The 21,830-nt window shown below is 40.4% G+C and overlaps 1 protein-coding gene across 7 annotated transcripts in view; it reads right to left on the reverse strand.

Moving 5' to 3' along the window:
* Nucleotides 1-21,481, reverse strand: part of ICA1 (islet cell autoantigen 1) — a 150,615-nt gene extending 129,134 nt beyond the window's left edge. For 2 of the 7 annotated variants that reach the window (XM_021102429.1, XM_021102425.1), the window contains exon 1: nucleotides 21,344-21,481. The gene's annotated coding sequence lies outside the window, so the exon portion shown is untranslated. Of the gene's footprint in view, nucleotides 1-20,993; nucleotides 21,142-21,343 lie in introns of those variants that run through there. The other 5 variants (XM_021102428.1, XM_021102424.1, XM_021102430.1 and 2 more) reach the window with 3 other exon arrangements.

Genomic DNA, 21,830 nt, shown 5'->3' on the forward strand with positions numbered 1-21,830 from the left:
ACTCATAATGTTCTCTTTGATAAGCTAGGAGGTAAGTATATTGCATCTGTATGCCTCTTTACAGATATTAAATCTTTTATAATCAGTATTTCTAAAAAATAAACCAGCACATTGCAAAAACAAACAAAAGCTAGAACAAGATACTAAGAAAGGTACAAAGGAGGAAAATGTGATTATTCCAGTTTTGACCAACCCAGTACTATAATTTTATCTCATTAGTAAATATGGGAGTCACTTGATGCCTTTGCCCTTTACTCTACTTGCTTCACTCATGGGAGCTAGCCAACCCCAGGGAAGGGTGGAGCCAGCCAACCCAGTCACACTTGCCTACCAGCCACTGGAAAGAATGGAGAGCTGGCTACCTAAAGGGATGGCCTCTGGCCAGACACGAACTGCTGGCAACAGGAGTGAGCACTGTCTGTGAATGCTCTGGCTCCTCCAACATCATCAACCTAATCTTTCTCTCTCTGCCTCAGAAAGAGTCTTGGTAACCAGGACCCCTAAAATTATTAGAGTTTACAAGGTGTTTTAAAGAAACACAATTGATAATATTCCAGGCTTCAGGTATGAAGAAAGGACAGAGAAAGGACATTTTCTCAGAGAGTGTTAGGGTGCCTTTGAAATGAGAAGATCCCGTAATCAGCAGCTCTTTTCTTCCTGGAGAGCATCCAGGTTTTTGGACAAGTTGCTTTGGGAATGACATTCATGATGAGTAAGTCTTGCCCTCAATTTAGTAATCCTGGAGAGGCCACAAGTTTCCCGTCCTCTCACCACCCACATAGCTTCATTGCAAGGACACATTTACTTTATTTAGCTCAAAGCTGCCAGCAAAACTTCTCAAAAAAAGATATTATCCAAGGAAACAAAACTATTATATTCTTTCCTTGAGTTGGATCTCATCATAAACTATTAGGATACTCAATACTTTAAAATTTTTTATTGTGACAAAAACATATAACATATATCCTCATAACAAATTTTTAGTACAGTACAGTGCTTTTAACCATATGCACATTGTTGTATAACAGATCTCCAGAACGTTTTCATCTTGCATGATGGAAACTCTATACCCATTGAACAACTCCTCATTTTTGCCTCCCTCCAGCCCCTGGCAACTACCATTCTACTTTGTTTCTGTAAGTTTTACTATCTTAGATACTTAAATATATAAGTGGAATCCTGCAATAGTTTGGCTTATTTCCTTGGCATGATGTCCTCAGGGTTCATCCACGCAGTAGGATCTGATAAATTTTCCTTCTTTTTAAGGCTGAATAATATTCCATTGTTTATAGAGGCACATTTTATTTATCCATTCATCCACTGATGAACATTTAGGTTGCTTCTACAGCTTAGTTACTGTGAATAATGCTGCAGTTAACTTAGGTATACAAACATCTCTTTGAGATCCTGTTTTTAGTTTTTTGAATATATACCCAGTAGTGGGATTGCTGGATCATTTGGTAGTTCTATTTTTTATTTTTTGAGGAACCTGCATACTTTTTTGTCCCCACAGTGACTGTGCTATTTTACAATCCTACCAACAGTGCTTCGAAGATTCCATTTGTCTACATCCTCCCCAACACCTGTTATTTTGCTTTTTGTTGTTTTTTGATAGCAATCATCTTAGTGGGTATGAGGTGGTATTTCATGCGGTTTTAATGTCCATTTCCCTGACCATTTGTATGGTAAGAATCTTTTCATGTGCTTATTGGGGATTTGCCTATCTTCTTTGGAGAAGTATCCTTTCAATTCCTATGTTTATTTTTTAATTGGGTCATTTTTTTTGGTTATTGCATTGTAAGAGTTCTTTATATATTCTGAATATTAACCCCTTTTCTGAGATAGAATTTGCAAATATTTTCTCTCATTTGGCAGGTTGCCTTTTTACTGTTGATCATTCCCTTTGTTACATTTTTTTATTATAAAAATATTTAATAATTTAAGATATTTTAGTATAATAGATAATAAAAATCACTTAGTAAACTGCCCCTTCTACCTGAACTTTCAGGCTATTCCCAGATTATAATGCTATCCAGCAGTACTGTGTTGTTTACAAGCCACTTACACTGGAATCTTCTGGGTGTTAACATGTGGATTCCTTATCTACTGAACTAGAATCTCTGGAGATGGGTTTAGGAATCTGCATTTGTAACAGGCTTTGCAGTGACTCTTAAGCACATTAAAGTCTGAGAACCACAGCTAAATGGCACATAGGAAAAATCTTCTCTGGAAATGGATCATTTATGAATAAAATTCTGGATTATATATGACACTACAATAAAAGAATCATGATTGGCAAAATCAGGTCAACCTGTAGAGGGCATAACTGAATGCTTCATGAAGTGGCAGTGGCAGCTAGTGCTTGAATCTCTTTTAGTATATGTTCTAGCCCCATACACCAGGGAGAATTTAAAAACATGTCAAGATTTCCTGACAAAATCTATCTCATCTGGCCTATCACTTTCTAAATCCACAGTGTCAAAATCACTACTTTATGGTTGCTTTTTATTTTATTTTATTTTTTTTAGGGCTGCCCCTGAGGCATATGGAAATTCCCAGGCTAGGGGTTGAACCGGAGCGGCAGCTGCAGGCCTATGCCAGAGCCACAACAATGCCAGATAGGAGCTGCATCTGCAACCTACACTGCAGGCAATGCCAAATCCTTAACCCACTGAGTGGGGCCAGAGATGGAATCCCAATCCTCATAGATACTAGCCAGGTTCATAACCCACTGAGCCACAACGGGAACTCCTCAAAATTATTACTTTAAAAAACTGGTGTAATTCTCATACATTCATTTCAACAGTTTGGTTTCTCAAACATGCCTTGAGCATCTAGTTAATATGTGCCAGGCATTGTCCCTGGCCTTAGGAACTTATAGTCTAGATAGCTCTACCCAATACAAATATACTATAAGTAATTTTAAATGATCTAATAGCCATGTTTAAAAAGTAAAAAGAATAAAGCCACATATTGGTCAATCAATTCACAACAAAGGAGCCAAGAATATACAATCTGAAAAGGACAGTCTTTTCAGCAAATTGTGCTGGGTAAACTGGACAGCTACATGCAAAAGAACAAAACTGGACTACTCTCTCACACCACGCACAAAAATCCATTCAAAATGAATTAAAGACTTAATGTAAGACTCTAAACCATAAAACTCCTAGAAAAAAGCAAAGGCAATAATGTCTTTGACATAGGTCTTGGCAAACATTTTTTTGAGTCTAACACTAGAAGCAACAAAAGCAACAATAAACAAATAGGACACCATACCCAGCAAAGGAAATCATCAATGAAATGTAAGGCAACCTACTGAATGGGAGAAAATATTTGCAAATCATATACCTGATGTGGGATTAACATCAAAAATATATAAAGAATTCAATAGGAAAAAAATCTGATTAAAAGATGGGCAGAAGATCTGAATATACATTTTCCCCAAGAAGACATACGGATAGCCAACAGGTACATGAAATATGCTTACTATTACTAATCATCAGGGAAATTCAAATCAAAACCACAATGTGGTATCACCTCAAACCTGTTAGAATGGCTATTATCAAAAAGACAAGAAATATCAGGTGATGGTAAGGATATGAAGAAAAGAGAAACCTTGGTGCATCATTGGTGGGAGTATAAATTGGTGCAGCCACTATGGAAAACACTATGAAGGTACCTCAAAAAAATTAAAGATAGAAATACCACATGACCTAGCAGTTCCACTTCTGGTCATTTATCAGAAAATGAGAACACTAACTCAAAAAGATATTTGCATCCCCATGTTAACTGCAGCATTACTCATAGTAGCCAAGATATGGAAACAACCTAAGTGTCCATGATGGATGGATAAAGAAATTGTGGTGTATATATGTGTGTGTGTGTGTACATATATACATACATGTACATATATAGATACGTATATATATAAAATAAAATATTATTCAGCCATACAAAATAATGAAACCTTGCCATCTGCAACAACATAAATGGACCTCAAGGACACTATGCTAAGCAAAATAAGTCAGATGGAGAAAGACAAATATCTTCTGATCTCTCTTATGCATAGAATCAAAAATTAAAAAATAAAAAAAAATAAGGTCACAGAGAATAGATTAGTGCTTGCCAGAGGTGGGTGGTGAGTAGTGGAGAAATGGGCGAAGGGAGTCACAAGTTTAAAAAAAAAAAGGGGGTTGTTCCTGTTGTGGCTCAGTGGTCAACGAATCTGACTAGGAAACATGGGGTTGCGGGTTCAAACCCTGGACTCGCTCAGTGGGTTAAGGATCCGGCATTGCCTTGAGCTGTGGTATAAGTCTCAGATGAGGCTTGGATCTGGCATTTCTGTGGCTCTGGCATAGGCCGGCAGCTACAGCTCCGATTAGACCCCTAACCTGGGAACTTCCAAATGCTGTGGGTGCGGCCCTAGAAAAGACAAAAGACAAAAAAAAAAAAAAAAAATAGAGGCCAAGTAAACACATAGAGGCCTCCCCATAGAAGAAATACAGATGGGGAAAAAAAATCATGCACAAAGACACAGATAATGAGGGAATTATGAGAAAATAAATGCAATGGGCACTAAAGAAAAGTAAATAGAAAGAGCAAGGAGATATCCTATACATCTTTAGAATGGTTACATTCCAAACAAACAAACAGAACAGAAAATACCAGTCCTGGCAAGGATGTCAAAAACAGGAAAACTCATTCGTTAAAAATAAAAGTAAAAATAAACATTAAAAAAATTTTTAAATAGTATTTTTTATTTAACCCAATATACCTAAAATATTATTTCAACATGCAATCAATTACAAATTACTTATGATATATTTTGCCTTCATGTTTTTGTATCAAGTCTGAAATCTGGTGTGTCCTTCACACTTACAGTACACCTTAATTGAGACTAATCACATTAAATGCTTGAAGGCCACTTGTGATTATTGGCTACAATATTGGGCAGTGCAAGCTGAGCAGGACAGACATAAATAAACATAATTTTCAGATCCAGGAAACTCTTGACATTTGCAAAAAATGTAAAAAAAGATCTTCATATATCCCAGATTTGTAAATTCTGCTGTAAAAACATCATTTTCCCTGTAAAATACAATAAAGTCTATAGTTAGCTAATACTTCAATTCACCATTCTGCTGTGGAAGCTATTACTCCACTTCTGCCACACGTCACTTATGAAAGAAGCCCCAAATAAATGGTATTGTATCTCAAAGTTGTTAATTGCACAAAGATTTCCTAAAGTTCTACTTGTGGTCACCTTACCTTGGGAGATAAGCAAGGAAGAGTATCAAGTTGCTTATGCACTATGAGCCCACGATAAGAAAAACAAAACAGCATGACTTGACCACATGAATATTTGTGTTTCACTAAACTGTCTCCCCAACGAGGACAAAGCAGATGCACCAATAATAATTAAGACCTACTCAAAGAAGGAGAGGCCCAAGAGTTAATAGATCAATGAAAAGTAAGTTCCTAATTTTGATGTAGCAACCTTGAGGGTGGGGGAATGACTGAATAAGGAGCAAGTTCTGTGCGTAAGACAAGTAATGAAGGGGAAAGATGTTTCTGCTCAGAGGTGGGACTGCTGCTGAGGGCAGCACCTTCTTGGGTGACACTAAGACCAATGACAGAATCCTCTGAGACTTTTCCAGGATGCACCTTGATGGGGTTATTATATCTCTACCTCAGGCTCCAAGGTCAGGAATTAAAACCACAACTGTAAGTGGTGCTGGGGAAACCGGGCAGCTGCATGAAATCAATGAAACTAGAACACACCCTCAACCCTATGCACAAAAATAGACCAAAGTGGCTTAGAAACTTAAACATCAGACATGGTACCATAAAAATCCTACAAAACATACAAATGTTTTATCTCAAGGCAATAGAAATAAAAACAAAAAAATAAACAAATGGGACCTAATCAAACTTACAAGCTTTTGCATAGCAAAGGAAACCATGGAGGGGGTGGGGGGGACCCACAAAAAGACAACCTAGGGAATGGGAGAAAATAGTTACAAACAATCAACCAACCAAAGATTAATCTCTAAAATATACAAACAACTCATACAACTCAACAACAACAAAGAAAAAAAAAACCAAATTAAAAAATGGGCAAAAGACCTAAATAGATTATTTCTCCAAAGAAGACATTATGGATAGCCAACAGGCGCATGACAAGATGCTCAACATCACTAATTATTAGAGAAATGCAAGTCAAAACCCCATTGAGGTACCACCTCACACTGATCACAATGGCCATCATTAATAAGTCTACAAATAACAAATGCTGGAGAGGGTGTAGAGAAAAGGGAATGCTCCTACACTGTTGGTAGGAATGTAAATTGGTACAATTACCATGGAAAACAGTATGAAGGTACCTCAGAAAACTAAAAATAGAACTACCATATGATCCAACAATCTCATTTCTGGGCCTCTACCTGGAGAAAACAATAATTTAAAAAGATATATCAACCCCAAAGTTCATTGCAGCACTATTTACAATAGCCAAGATATGGAAGCAACCTAAATGTCCATTGACAGAGGAATGGGTAATGATGTGGTACATATATACAATGGAATACTATTCAGCCATAAAAAATGAAATAGTGGATGCAAGTAGAGATTATCATACAAGTGAAGTCAGAAAAAGACAAACATCATATGACATTACTGATATGAATAATCTAAAATATGGCACAAATGAACCTATCTACAAAACAGAAAGACTCACAGACATGGAGAACAGATGTATGGTTGCCAAGGGGAAGAGGGGAGAGAGTGGGATACATTGGGAGTTTGGGGTTAGAAAATGCAAACTATTATATTTAGAATGGATAAACAATAAGGTCCTACTGTACAGCACAGAGATATCCAATCTCTTGGGATAGGACATGATAGAAAATAATATAAGAAAAGGAATATGTAACAGGGTCACTTTGCAGTTCAGCAGAAATTGGCACAACTTGTAAATCAACTAAGATTAAAAAAAAAAAACAAAACTCACAGCTGTTCTCAGACACACCCATGTGGATGAGAGACAATCATGCCCTGTGGGAAAAACTGGGAGAAGACGAGGAGGGATAATTTTTTCAGATTTTCTATGGGGGTTCTGTGTAATTATTATTCACTCATTCGTCTCTAAGCTTTTCTTACATGCTTGGTGTTAAGTCTTCAATTTTTTCCACATATGTGGACAGACTACAACTGTCCCACTTGCTTTTATTTCCTGTAGCCAGTGAAAAGCTATTTTGAACACACTGGCTGGCCAATACATAAGCAGAAGTTCTAAATAATACTGTCAAGTTCACAGAACACTAAAGCAATCCTGGTTTAAACAAAACTTGATGCACTGCTACAAAGAGAAGTCAGTCTGTCCTTGGCTGCCTCAAACCCTGATCCTGAATTCTCCTCCTTGGAAAACTAACATGGGAGAGTATTTTCATTCCATAAAAGCCACCTTCAGCTCCACTGAACATTTGTTCTGATGCAGAACCCTTTTCTATGAGTTTATAGAGTAGCTGATGGCACCTCTGATTATATGTGAATTATGCAAAGAATCTAAAATTCTTGAGCCAACTCTTATTCAGAGTAAAGGTAATATGAATAGTTATATTTCACTGTATCAGTACTTTCAACCCACAAAATTATTTCAGGAAGCTTCCTTTTGACTCACATTTCCTAAGTGTGTCCTGTTTCTTGTGCAGTCATATGTCTCAAATTAATTACTTTTCCAACTTGAGCAGAATCTTCTCTTTTCTCAGTGATCAGGCTTTCTGTTAGTTGGAGTACTAATGGAAACTGAGTCCAGAATCTCTTTTTCCTGTATCTGTACTGAGCATATGGTGGGTTCTCTTGAATTGCAGATCAGAGCCGCTGCCAAATTTGTCATTTATCTTCCTAGTGTATTCAAAATCTCTATTTCCTAACTAAAACTTGCTACCATCTAAGAGCCTGTCAAGTCCTATTGTGCACATGAGCATTTAGCTTTCTTTGGGAAATGGGCCGTCTTTTGCCCCACAAGAAACACACTTTTCAAGAGAACAGAACAGTCTTACAGTGATGTGGGTGCATGGTGGTATGTTTGAATTACCCCATAGTAAAATCACTCTTCCCCAAGCAACAGCCTCCTGGCATCTCATGTCATTGAATCCAAGGTGCAAACCTGTTCATATTCCAACCTTCCTAAAGCCAGAATATCTCTTGTAATTGATGTCAACTGGCAGACATTTTTCTTTCTTTCTTCCTTCTTTTTTTTTTTTTTTTTTTTGCTTTTAAGGGCCACATCCCAAGCACATGGAGGTTCCCAGGCTAAGGGTCAAATAAGAGCTACAGCTGCGCCAGATCTGAACCGCGTCTGTGACCTATACCACAGCTCATGGCAATGCCAGATCCTTAACCCACTGAGTGAGGCCAGGGATGAACCTGCAACCTCATGGTTCCTAGTTGGATTTGTTTCCACTGTGCCACAATGGGAATGCCCATTTTTCTTTCTTCGTGGAACATAAAATGGTAAAAGAGCTCATGCACAATGGTTTCTTTTATCTGATGAAACATAGAATAATTCTTTAAAATTAAACCTCTGTTAAGATTACATGTGAATACCTGCCACAGACATCTGGGGCTGTTGTGTGTAAGTGAACAGGAGAATCTGAAGTCAGGGAGGGCCAAGCTCAGCCTGTGAGGGGGAAGGAGGGCCATGGCAGAGGAAGGTACCTGGCATTAGAGGAGCAAAGGTGAGAGCACAGAGCTGACTTCCTACCTGACTCAGGCTGCGTTCCTAAGATTTAGTAGTTGCTGGCCAGACCCCACAGGGAGATGTGTGTGGGCATGTATGTCGGGAGGGTCTTATTTCAGGCAGAGGGAAAGCAATGAACAAACTATTTCCCCAGTAGAACTGCATGGTGTGTGTGCAACCAGCCACAAGCAGTTGTGCATTCTTAGAAAGAACAGCAAGTGATGCGTTTTAATGATAAATATTCAAAGAGTTTCAGTAGAAACAGGGAGGAAAAACTAAAACAATTCCTCCAGGCACAATTAACTACAGTTATTATTATTTTTTCAATATGGATTCATCAAACTGTTCACAATAGTTGAGAAAGATCCCTGCGGAGGGTGAGAAGCTGAATCATCTCCTATCCTTTCAAAAGCTAAACATTAATTAAAATAATGTGCTTTAGACTAGCTTTTATGGGTGTTTTTCCTATGTTTCAGGTATCACACAGCTTTCCCTTTCAGATTTTGATAAGGTTATGACTGTTTGAGCATTCCATATTCTGTTTCTAGTTGAGTGTGTGTGTCCCTGCCAATGATTTTTTTTGACATTTTCACAAGAAAATGTGAAACACAATCATGCTTTAATTTTATGAGTCATGCTTTAAATTTGTGAGTCAGCAAATCCTCCAAGAGGAAAGCAGAATTCTAACCTTACTCAAGGCAGCTAAAAGATAAGTTTTTGTTTAAATTCTATATATGCAAGTCATGATTAAAATTTGCATCTTCTGTTAATGAGTTGGGGTTTTAGGATACTTTTAAATGATCATTTCATTCACATTTTAAAACAGCTCAAGTATTATATATAAGCATTAATTAAGTTTAATAGCTCTATAACCCTAGTAAAATCACATTCCTGAAGGAAATACTTTTAATGCCAATATAACTTGTCTCCCAATATGCTGCTCAATGTAAAATAAAAACCAGCAAACCCAAGACCATGCCACAAACTTGTCCTTCCTCCAAGTCTTCACCAGTCTGGTCTCACCTGGCTCAACTGTAAAACAGGAGACAAGGCTAGCTGACATCTCGGAAGCCCTCAGGCACAAATCCATAAAATTAATTTTAATTATTTTCAGAGATATTTACATCTAAGAGGAAGCTCAAAGATTGTGAACACAACATCTTCCTTTTTAAAATAAGGAAATTGGGTTTCTAGAAATAGAGACTTTTCTAAGATCAGGTTAAAGATCAAATTTGCAAGGAGGGATTTGACGATTGAAACACTGATCAGCCAGTGAGCAACCTCCTCCTCTTTTCCAAGAGATGTCAAAGGAAAATATCAAATGCAGCATCTCACATTTGAAGAAACTTTAAAAAAAGCCAACTTAATCTCTAAAAGGCTTTCATCCTTAACATTAATATTAGTTAAAAAGATTATGTCCCTACGAAACAAACTAAAACCAAAATAAACACCAAACTCAAACTTCTCACCAGGGGCATGATCTAGGCCTTGCTCTTTGTCTTATCATCTTTCTAAGGCCATACCCATGGCATATGGAAGTTCCCAGGCTAGGGGTCGAATCAGAGCTGTAGCCACCAGCCTATGCCAGAGCTAAGCAACACAGGATTTGAGCCAAGTCTTCAACCTACACCACAGCTCACAGCAACTCAGGATCCTTAACCCACTGAGAAAGGCCAGGGATCGAACCCACGTCCTCATGGATGCTAGTCTGGTTCATTAATGGCTGAGCCACGCCAGGAACTCCATCTTGCTCCTTCTCTTGCTTACAGACCTGCTTGCAATGGATGAGCCATTTCTGTGCTTCAACAAAAATCATGGTGCGATAGATAAGAGTCTGGCATTGAAAACAACAAACCTCAAGAAAATCTACAAGAGCAAATCATATGAAATAGATTCGAAGACTGGAAGCAGAAAAAGAATAAACAGGATATCTTCGCTAAGGAGAAAGATTTTTTAAAACCCTTGCTATATAAATTATATTCACCTTTGATTTTACTTAGGTTGGTTTATGTAGCTTTCAAATAATTCAAGTTTATCATATGGATTTTAATCTCTGTTACTTATGGTGGCATTTTCTCTAAAAGCTTAACCTTGGAGTTCTCTTGGGGTGCAGCAGGTTAAGGATCCAGTGTTGTCACTGCAGTGGTTAGAGTTGCTGCTGTGGCATGGATTCAATCCTTGGCCCAGGAACTTCTACACGCTGTGGAAGCAGCCAAAATATAATCAATGAGTTCCTGTTGTGGATCTGTGGGTTAAGGTCCCAATGCTGTCCCTGTAACGATATGAGTTTGATCTGTGGTCTTGCTCAGTGAGTTAAGGATCTGGCGTTGCCACAAGCTGAAGCACAGTGGCATAGGCAAGGCGCTGTAGTTCCAATTTGACCCCTGGCCTGGGAACTTCCGTCTCCTGCAGGTACAGCCATAAAAAGTCAAATAAAATAAAATAAAATCTTAACCTTAAAAGGTGAAGGATGAAGGAACACCCTCGTCAGACAAAGGTTTCAATCAACTTCTGTCAATAAACACTAGACTTGGAATTCCCGTCCTGGCTCAGTGGAAGGAAACGAAGCTGACTAGCTTCTATGAGGACACAGGTTTGATCCCTCGCCTCACTCAGTGGGTTAAGGAGCCCTTGTTGCTGTGAGCTGTGGTGTAGGTTGTAGACACGGCTTGGATCCTGCGTTGCTGCAGCTGTGGCGTAGGTCGGCAGCTGCAGCTCCGATTTGACCCCTGGCCAGGGAAACTTCATATGCCACGGTTGCAGCCCTAAAAATAATAGATCCTTCAAATGCCAGTAGAAAACATTTATTAAAGGATGGAAATATATGCTTTCCTTAATGAAATTTTAAAACTGCATTTTATAATTAGGATAAATTTTTTCATGAAAGATTAATTTAAGATAAACCAACTTTCTTATCCAAGACTGTGTTCTCCAACAGCAGCCATTAGCCACATGTGGCTGCTAAGCAACTTGAAATGTGGATAGTTTGAATTTAGATATGCTTTCAAGTAAAATAAACATTGTACTGTGAAGATTTAGTAACCCCCCAAAGTAAAATGTCCTTAAAGAAATTTATATTTATTCATATGTTGATAAAACTATGTATTTTAAATTGATATGTGTATGTATATTTAAATGTTATATATTGCTATATTATAAACATATATTTACATATTCCACCATATTATATTTATGTTTTATACATATATTTATATTTTCTGATGAAATAATATTTTGAATATATTGGGTTAAATATAATATCTGACCTCACCTGCTTCTTTTCTTGTATGTGAGTGTTTTTAAATATAGCTGACTTATAATGTGCTAATTTCTGTTGTCCAGCAAAGCAGCTTAGTTACACCCCCATATACATTCTTTTTTTTTTTTCTCTATGGTTTATCCCAGGAGATTGGATACAGTTCCCTGAGTTATACAGTAGGATCTCATCTCTTCATTCTAAATATAATACTTGGTTCTTTTTAGTTGTTTAAATGTGCCCACTAGAATATTTTAAATTACATATGTGGCTGTCCCTAAATTTTTTGGACAGCCTTCATCTAAGGCATTAAGCAAAGCGGCAAAGAGCTAAAAATTAATTCCGTAACACCAGTCACCAATATTCTGTACAGATATAAATACCTTTAAATAGTATTCTCCCCAGAATCTCTACAGTTATTCTATCAAAAATGTCATTACAAAAATAAAATCTCATTTATATACATGTGTATGTATATATACAACTATAGCTGTGAATATATACACATGAATATAGTCTTTTTAAATGACCTACAAAATAGTTGCACTCCACATTTCATAACAAGTTGCTTTAAAAAGGTTCAAATGTTACACGAAATGTGCTATTTGTTTTAAATCAGATTCACAGGAATGATATGAACTACCATTAGACCAGCGAAAGTGAGGACAGTCAATCACTCTATCTACATAAATATACACACATAGGTGCATGTATATATAAATACTTACAAATATAAAATGTATACATATATTTATAAATTAAATATACATGGTTCATATATAAATACATGGTTAATAATATCACAAGTGTGAAGGAAGAAAAAAATTAATGTTGCGATCACAACTCTATGAAATTATATATAAGCATAATGTCAACAATCAGAACAATTTGGGAGACACTAAGGATTACAAAGTTCTCTTTCTTTAAGGCAAAATTCATAACTTAAAGAGATGATCAAGTCATCTTTTATTCCTCCACAGGATTACTTAGAGACAGGAGAGAACATTCGGTCCAAGCTTGGCCTTTCACAGATGAGCCAACGGAGGCCCAGGACTGAAGATTTCCCAAGGCACAGAGTAAGCCTCTTTCATTAGTTTAAAATTACTGAAATACACAGACACCAATATGTGGTTTATAAAATGTCCATGCTGTGCACAGATCCTGTAAACAAACCAATACAGCTCCTTTCTCTGGAAGTGGCATGGATTCAAGGACTTTCCTTGATAAAGTAGAGGCCACTAAATCATGCTGGAGTTTGGACTAACTTAATGGCAAGGGATGGAGGCAACCCAGGCAGGGGAGGGAGATGCTAGAGGAGGACTTAAAAATAAAAGCAGCAAAGGGAAGCAGACAGAAAGAGCAAGCTCTGTATTTTCATGTACCTCAACTAACAGAACCACCTTTGCCTATATAGGGTCATCTAATTGGTGTTAACTGAGAACTAATAAAAGACCCTTTTTCTAGGTTCTTGATACTTTCTTAAGGAAGAGGTATATAGGGATTAATAGTGGCAATAGTGCTGCTCTTATTAATGGTGAATTAATTATTAATAATTATTAAGAACAAATAAAGCACAAAACTGGTTACTTTGATGGGAATCAGGAAAGACAGGACTATTGGGCATATAACTGGTAGGGCAGGTAGAAATGACCAGGTAGAACAACCAGGATGTAGCCCAATGGCACAGAGCTTCAAGTCAGGAGTGCAGGGAAGAAAGAAACAGGAAGCAGAAAGAGGGTGTGGTTTGGCACCAATGCAAAGTTTACCTACTTCACAAGGATGCCCACACTGCCTATGGCAATGCTGAGGAAAGAGCCCTGGATACAAAGACACTCAACTCCTGGCCTTCGGAGAGCAGCAGGTAGAAGGAACCTCCCAAGGATGATGATGACCAGCCTTCCTCCTCAGGCTCTATGGGGAATCATGGCCCTTGCTGGGCTCCTTCTCTCATGGCTTCCACTTCTTGTGCACCCTACTCATTTCTTTGGAATCATCCAGCACACGACTATAAACTACTGCTGTTCCTTTCTCTTCAGAAGGTCCAGGTCTTACCCTCTTGCTTTCCCAGCTTAGTCCATCTATTATTCCTTCTCTTTCAAGTTAAATCAACCTCCATTTCCACCCTCAATCCATACTCTTCAACCCCTTTCTTCAGTTACCATCTTCTCCCTTCTCTTCTCAGAGTTCTCAGCCCACACAATCTGGTTTCTTTCTCCACAATATCAGCAAGAGTTTTCCAACTCAGATCCTCCTCTCACTTGACCTTTGACTAAGCTCCCCTTCTTTGATTTCTCAGGAAACACTCTCTATTCCTTTGCATCTTTTCAGCTTTCTCTGTTAGCCCCTTTCCCTTTATAACCACATCTTGAATATCAAGTGATATACAAGATTCCAACCTGTGTTGTCTTGTGTTATACTTTACGTGTTCTCTCTAGATGATTTAATTCACTTCTTTGGCTTCAACAATAGCTGTATGGCAATGACTTCCCAAATTAAACCCTCTCCAGAGACTACAGTGGGGGTATCAAAATGTGGATCTGTGCTCCGGAGAGGTGAAGCTCCATCTCACTATGGTCATCTTGATGTGGATATCTGATAGGCACTTCAATTTCAGCACATCTAAAACTAAAATTCTCTCTCTCCATCTCTACCCCTCCAAGTTGTCTTCTTCTTAGAGTCCCTATGTGGTAATTACCAGCACAAAATCTACTGAGTAGCTCAACTTGAAAACTTGGCTTCTCTCTCTCAGCTTTTGCAGCCGTTCTCCAAGTTCTCTCCATTCGACCTCCTAAAACATCCTCTCCTTTCTGTATGCACAGCCATGATTTGGTCTAGGCCTTCAGAAGAAAACTATCCCTGTATGTGCCCACTTCAGTCTTTTACACCATGGTCTGAACTATTTCTATAATATGCAAATCTAATCATACCCCCCATCTACGTAAAAAGCTTTAACTGCATTCCCTTGCCACTAGAGAAATTCCAAACTTGGTAGGGGGGGAGAAAAACCCCAGTTCCTTCAAATTCTGGGCCCCTTTCCTCAAATTTTACTATACCTCACACAGAACTATTCCTTCTGGTCATTTCAGAATGCTCAAGCTTTCCTGAATACACTTTGCTACTGTAAGGCTTTGCAAAGTTTCCCTCCATTTGAAATGACCTCTCTTCCTTTGTCCAATTGGCCAGCTTACACCTTACTTCAAGAGTCTCTTCAAATGTCACCTCCTCAATGAAGTCTTCCCAAACCCAACAGCTGCCCTCTCACCCCCAGGGGCCTCCTGCTCCTGTCCCCTCCACTGAAGCATTAACTACCCCACAATGATGCTGGTGGTACCCTGCATGCCCATCACCCTCCTGCAATGAGCTGATTACATGTGCATCCCCTGCCCCAGGCTGGAAGTCACTTGACTGCAGGGCCCCTAACTGGCTCATTTTTGCCTCCTTACACCAAGCGCAGTACATGAAACACAGTAGGCCTTCAGCAGATATGTCCTGGACAAAGGGCAATAATTATGTGCTACCATTTACAAGAGACTTTATATGTGTGAAGCACTTAACACCATTATCCCCATACCACCAGAAAGGGACACAAACCCATTATGAAAAAACAAAACAAACAATCAAAAAAAAGCTTATAAAGGTTAAATCATTTGCCCAAAGTCAACAACTAGTAAAATCAAGTCCACTTTTAACTCCTGAGCTCCTGTTTTTAAGCACTCCACTCTACACATGGACCAAAGATACTGAATAATAAGCCTGGTTTCTGTTAAAAACAACAACAACAATACCCTCTCCTAATCACAGGCTTAAGTGCTGTGTTAGTCCCAAATCCATTACCACCATGGCGCTTGGACACAACAAAACCTTGCTAAGAGACTAATGGCAACTATCAAGGTTTCTACCAGTAAGGAGTGGGGCACTATTTGTCGCAAATAGCTCCTTGGTCCCTGGCTTAGGATGCACTGCCCCAGAAACAGGCAGAGAAGGATGGATTTCCCCTAAGTACCATTATGTTTCAGACATTGGAGACCATGCCCTATTCTGGGAAAAGAGAAGTGGCTATGAGAGATCATGATGATGGTAAGTAATGGGTTTTAATAGGATGAATTTTAATGTGTGCTCTGGGAAAGTAGCTGCTGTATTTTATAGTCACTCCTTGTACAAATACTCTCGCCACAGAATGAGAGCACCTTTCCACTCTCGAGTCTAGATGTTTGAATTATCAATATACGATTATCTAGTCAGTGAGTAGTCCACTGCTGAATACACACACCTCATGATTCTCATCTCGCAGTACTGCACTGCATTCAGTTGTCTTTTTCAGTGACCCTCTTTTATTATTTTATTCTGGCCACACTCTCTGCATGAAGAAGCTCCCAGACCAGAGATTGAACCCACACCACAGCAGTGACCCAAGCTACTACAGTGACAAGGACAGATCCTTAACCAGCTATGCCACAAGAAAACTCCCAGTCACCCTCTTTTAATTCTATGTATTTTCTGTTAAATGTATTTTAAAGTTGACCTTTTTAATTTACTCCAATTCTAAAGACTTTTTAATATCGGTCCCCTATTTTCTACTACTACCTCCTCTACCTATCTACAACTATCCAGGACATAACTGAAATCAGTCAATTACACTTACCCCAACTCACAGGTGATGAAACTTGCCCAAGGTCACTCAGCTAATAAGGGACACACATGCACACTGGGCTCCAGGCATGGGGACCAACTACTTGCCAGTTTTCTCTCCCTTTGTACACCTGGGTTCTGGATTGGCAACTCCTGTCTCTCTACTCCTGATGTTTTGTGACCTGCAAAATTCCTATTGGTTCTTTAAGGCTCCTCTCAAGGGTCACGTCCTTCTCTGGTTTTCTCTCTATTCTCTCCCCCATATCATTGGGTAGCTCTGCCCTGAGCTTCGTCCCCTCCCTGCTTTTGCTGAAATGTAATTGTCCTCCATCTCTCTGTCTCTCTCACTAGGCTGGGGGCTCCCCCAAAGCAGGGTAGGGTCTGCATCTTGCCTTGGGATATGCAGTACTAGAATGGTGCTTGGCATGTAGCATGCACACAACAAATGCTAGCTGAAAACTGAGTATTAACCCCACCTTTCTGATTGGGCCAAAGGACTGATGAATGATTTCGTCTGATTCCGTGGGAGAGACCTCTCATCATGAACAATACCATTTTCTCAGATTTTCATGAACTCTTTACCTCTCATCAGGTTTACATCTGGACAAGTAGTTACCACTAGCTGAAGAACTAACACTTCTCAGACACTGAGAGGAGTGCTTCGTGCACAGCATCCTCATCCTGACAAAACTGCCCAGCAGACATCATCCCCATTTTATGGATGAGGCTCAAAATCAGTTACTTGTCCTCAGTCATTGGCCTAGAGTCACATCGATGGAAAGCTTTGTTTTAAAAGCATGTATAAAATGTATTATATATAGTCATCCCTATCCTGGATTCATTACTAATTGAAATTACTTACACATACACAGTGCATTAATTTGGGTGCTAGAGTAGTAAAAGCAGAGTCAACTAGTATTTAGACACCTTCCAGGCAGTTCTATCAAATGCATTATCCAGGGTAAATCATACCTGCAGTCCTAATTTTCTTAGCAGATAGATAGGGATTATAATACCTACTTAACCTCAAAGGGAGATAAATATCAAAGACCATGTTTGCCAAAATGCTTTGTTAAACAGGGCAGAGGCCCAACTTAGAGCACCAAACTTGATAAAGAGTTGGATACAGTGTTTCTCAATGAATAGTGGTAGAACCCTGGGCATAGAGCCACCTGAAATGTTAACAACAGTTAGGAGAAGCCAGACTGGGAATTCCCATTTAACAAGCCCTCAAAAAATTCTATCAAACACAAAAGCTTGATAAATATCAGGTTAGGACAATGCTTCTCAAACTTTAATATACATTATGCATCACTTGGAGATCTTGTTGAAATGCAGATTCTTATTCAAAGGGAAGGTGAGAGTGGGTTGAGATTCTGTAGGTCTAACAAGCTCTCAAGACAAGCCAACGTTGGTGGTCTAGGAATCACATTTGAGTGGCAGGGGTTGGAAAGATCTACCCCCACTGGAACAAATTAGCTCTGCTTTTTTCCTGGCATACAGATTGCCTTCCCCACTTCAAGGAGGTTTCCAGAAAGCTCAAGCTTTGGTACTGATATAAAATCACTTGAACTCCTCAAAACTAACTGGAACACATTCTCTATCACAGGGGAAAAAAGTAGCATCCTTTTAAGATCCAGGTAGGATATATGTTTAGCATGTGAAAGAATAATTTATTGCTACTATTTGAGTCCTTTATTTACTATGAAAAGCACATATATACACCTATCTATCTATCTATCTACCGATCTATCTATCAAATCCCCACCACAACCCCACAAGGTGGCTATTCCTCTACAGTTAAGGAAATGATGACACAGAGCACTTAAGTGAATGTGCTCAAAGTCACACGGCTAGTTAGCTGTTGCAGTTAGGGTTCCATTCCTGCTTCATTGGGATCCCATACCTGCATGCCCTCTGCACTTCCTCCATGGCACTAGGTAATCTGATATTCTGATTGTGGCATAAAATGTCACTGCTTTGGGGAAAAATGTTTCTCCAAATACTTCTATCAGTATTTGAGTTAAAAGCTCTACTGAGGCAGATTCTGGTTGGGGGTGAGAATGGGAATGAGGTTAATTAATGTTCTATGTTGCCTCATGGACAAAAACATACAGACAGCATTCCCATAAGGCTGATAGTGCAGATGGAATAAAAAGGACATTAGTGGCCACTGCACTGATCCTAAATGGTGCCCCTACCCCTCAGGCTTCTGGCTGTGGGGCTCAACCAATAAAAAGGAAAAATTCTCCTGATGCTAGAGGCTTATTAACTTCACCTTTTTTCATATGTGGTTTCCGTAACTTTCAAGTTCACATCAGTACAGGTTTACCCTGTCATGTTATTTCACAGTTGCTACACTTCTCTTCCTCTGATCAAACTTCCTACACCTGAAAAAAATGTACTGTTTAGTCAAATACACTGAAAATGCAGCAATTTTTGAAGGTTGTCTTTGGAGTAACTAAATTTTCTATATTTTTCATAAAGTTAACATGGAGAGAAATGCATGGGAATAAAGATACTCAGAGAAAATGGTTGGACAGATACACAGGCATACTGAATGAAGGAAAGATTGAAATAAACTTCCAAATAAAAAAATTTTTTAAAAAGCTATAATAATAATAAATAAAATATAAACTTCCCAGGTATTGGCCATCTAGTGTCCTTAGCATTTAATGCCCCAAGAATGCAGTATCCAAGATTTTTTTAACCTCGAGTGTCTCTACCATTACAATTAATACCCAATAGCTTAACTGTTGTTTTCTACAGATTTGTCTTTAATAACAAGCCCACTCTTTACCTATATAAAGAGTTGCAAAAAAGATATAATTAGAAAGCTATATCTCCTTGATTTAAAAATATACACAGCTAAAAATCAAACAATCATAACTGAACTACTAAAGATTATAAACTGATTTTGCCTCTATGGTATTCTCTACACATGATGTTTCAAAAATAAAGACTAAAACCTAAAAAGCAAAAGAAAACACACACAACCAAACAAAACTGGTTTAAAAACTCACTTCAAAGTATGCTTAGAATGTGTGTGTTTTAAATAGAAGGTAAGGAACTGAGTCAGGAGCACTGATTTCAAACTAGCAAGTATTTCCTATTCCATTCCCCACCCCTAAGCAACAGTTCAGATCTCAGAAAAACTAAAGGTCCACAGAAACCGAGTTGATATTTTCCCGGCTACGCTTTACTGAAATGTTTGGACTCGAACATGTTTGCAATGAGTCATAATTTATAGGACCTTTATGGCCAATGCCTTATGTGCCTTTCTCCTTACATTCAATATCGTTTTCAAACCAGCTGGTGGTATATTTTCCAGGTCCCGATAATTTTCATAAAGTTACCAGATCTCAGTTACTAAGGCTGCCACCCAGCACCGTTTCTCGAGATAATTTTTATGGTGTCTAAACAGAAGAGAACCTGGTTCCCTTTCTAAATCAGAACTCTCCCCAACCTTCGCCAAGGAAAAGGAGCAGTATTTTTAAGACACCCCCACCGAAGGGAACCTGAGGGGCCTTGGGGGCACGCCAAGTAAAAAGGCAACAGGAAAGGTTAATGGGGAATGCTCTGGGCAAAGACAGACGCTCTGGGCAAAGGCAGACGTAATAACAGGATATGTTCGTTTCTAGAGGAAGCAGGAGCTGCGATAGCCGAGAGGCAGGAAAGGCGGTGTCAGCAGCACCCAAAGGAAACCAGCGCGCAAGGGTTTGCAGGGACCTGGCCTGCTTGAGGACCCTCGCTCCAGTCGGGTCCGAGGCTTGTGGGCACCTCGCCTGCGGGAGACCAAGCTCAGGCCTCTTGGTATTTAGCTGTTATAACAGAGGTACTATTTGCTCCCTACCACCGCCAAAGGTGGGCAATGGGGAGAAGAGAAAAAACAAACACCAGGGGCCGCGGCAGGTGAACTCGTCAACAAGTCAGCCCTGGACGCGAGTCCCTGCCCAGGAGGGACCTCGGGGTCCTGGGGCCGGAGGCGCTGGGAAGGCGAGACACCGCGTGGATGGGGTGGGCACACGGCGCGGGGGGAGGTGCTGCCGACGCCAGGTCCAGAGGTGGGGCAGGAGCCCGGAACGTCACCCTCTCGCTCCCCCGGGGCTGCCGCGCGCTCTCGAGGCGCGCGCATCCTCTAGACCTTCCCAGGCCCCACAGCGGAGGCGGGGGAGGGAAAGGGGCTGTGGCGGCTCCTCCACGGGTATGGGGGCAGGAGGAGGCGACCTGCCTGTCACCCGGCGCCAGCGGAGGATAGAGCGGGCAGCCCCAGGCTGGCGCCCCCGACCGCCCCGGCTGTCAGGCTTCACCCGCTGCAGCCTGCAGCCCGCCCGGCTCGCCCCCACCCCGGCCCCAGAGGATAGGTACCTCGGAACCCTGGCCCCCAGGAGCCTCCCTGCCGCGATCCGAGCGTCCCTCCTGCTCCCTCATCCGACGTCAGCGTCAGCTGAAGGCGAGGGAAGGGGGCGGGAGGAGCAGGAACCGGCCCTTCCTGCGGCGGTCGCCGCCAGCCGGAATAGCAGCCGGCGGAACCCGTGCGCACCGCAGCGCAGCGCAGCGGCCGGGGGGAGCGGGCGCCCTCGCATCCGCGCTAGCGCCCGGGGCTGAATCCTTACCGTCGTCTCCCCTCCCTACTTCTCCCCTCCGAAGACGCCTGGCAGACGACCCCTCCCAGCAGGACCCCGGGACCCAGAAGAAGGAGGGGGTGATGGCCTCACCTTGTTTGGGGCGGGTCCGGGTTTGGGGGAGTAAATCTCCCTATCTCTATTCCCTGGGGTCTTTCCTTGAACCCCATCTCCTGGGGTATCCCGGCCCAGATCTACCTCCCGGGGTGACCCCGCCCCTGCTCTCCTGCAGGTGTTCCACGTGTCCATAGCGTTTGCGTCATAATGACCTGACCGACAGGTGGGAGCAATAATGAACGCCCCAGGGTTCCCTCTTTGCTGTGCTTAGTGTGTGCTACTTGCTTCCACTATGGATTTCTGTGGCTTTAGGGGACAGGAGACTTCGTGATTTCAATGCCAAGAAAAGTTAGTGAGGCCTGGACCTAGGTATCAAGTTTGAGCTTAAAGGAAAAAGTCTCTGTGAAAAAAACATGTGTGTATTTATATATATTTTTAATTCCCATGTTTTCATACATCTTTTATACTTGTTATTGATGCTTAAAGTGGTTTCATCTTCTCTTATTCTTTGTCATCAGGAAAG

The sequence above is a fragment of the Sus scrofa genome, chromosome 9 (assembly GCF_000003025.6).
Source record: "Sus scrofa isolate TJ Tabasco breed Duroc chromosome 9, Sscrofa11.1, whole genome shotgun sequence".
NCBI lineage: Eukaryota > Metazoa > Chordata > Mammalia > Artiodactyla > Suidae > Sus > Sus scrofa.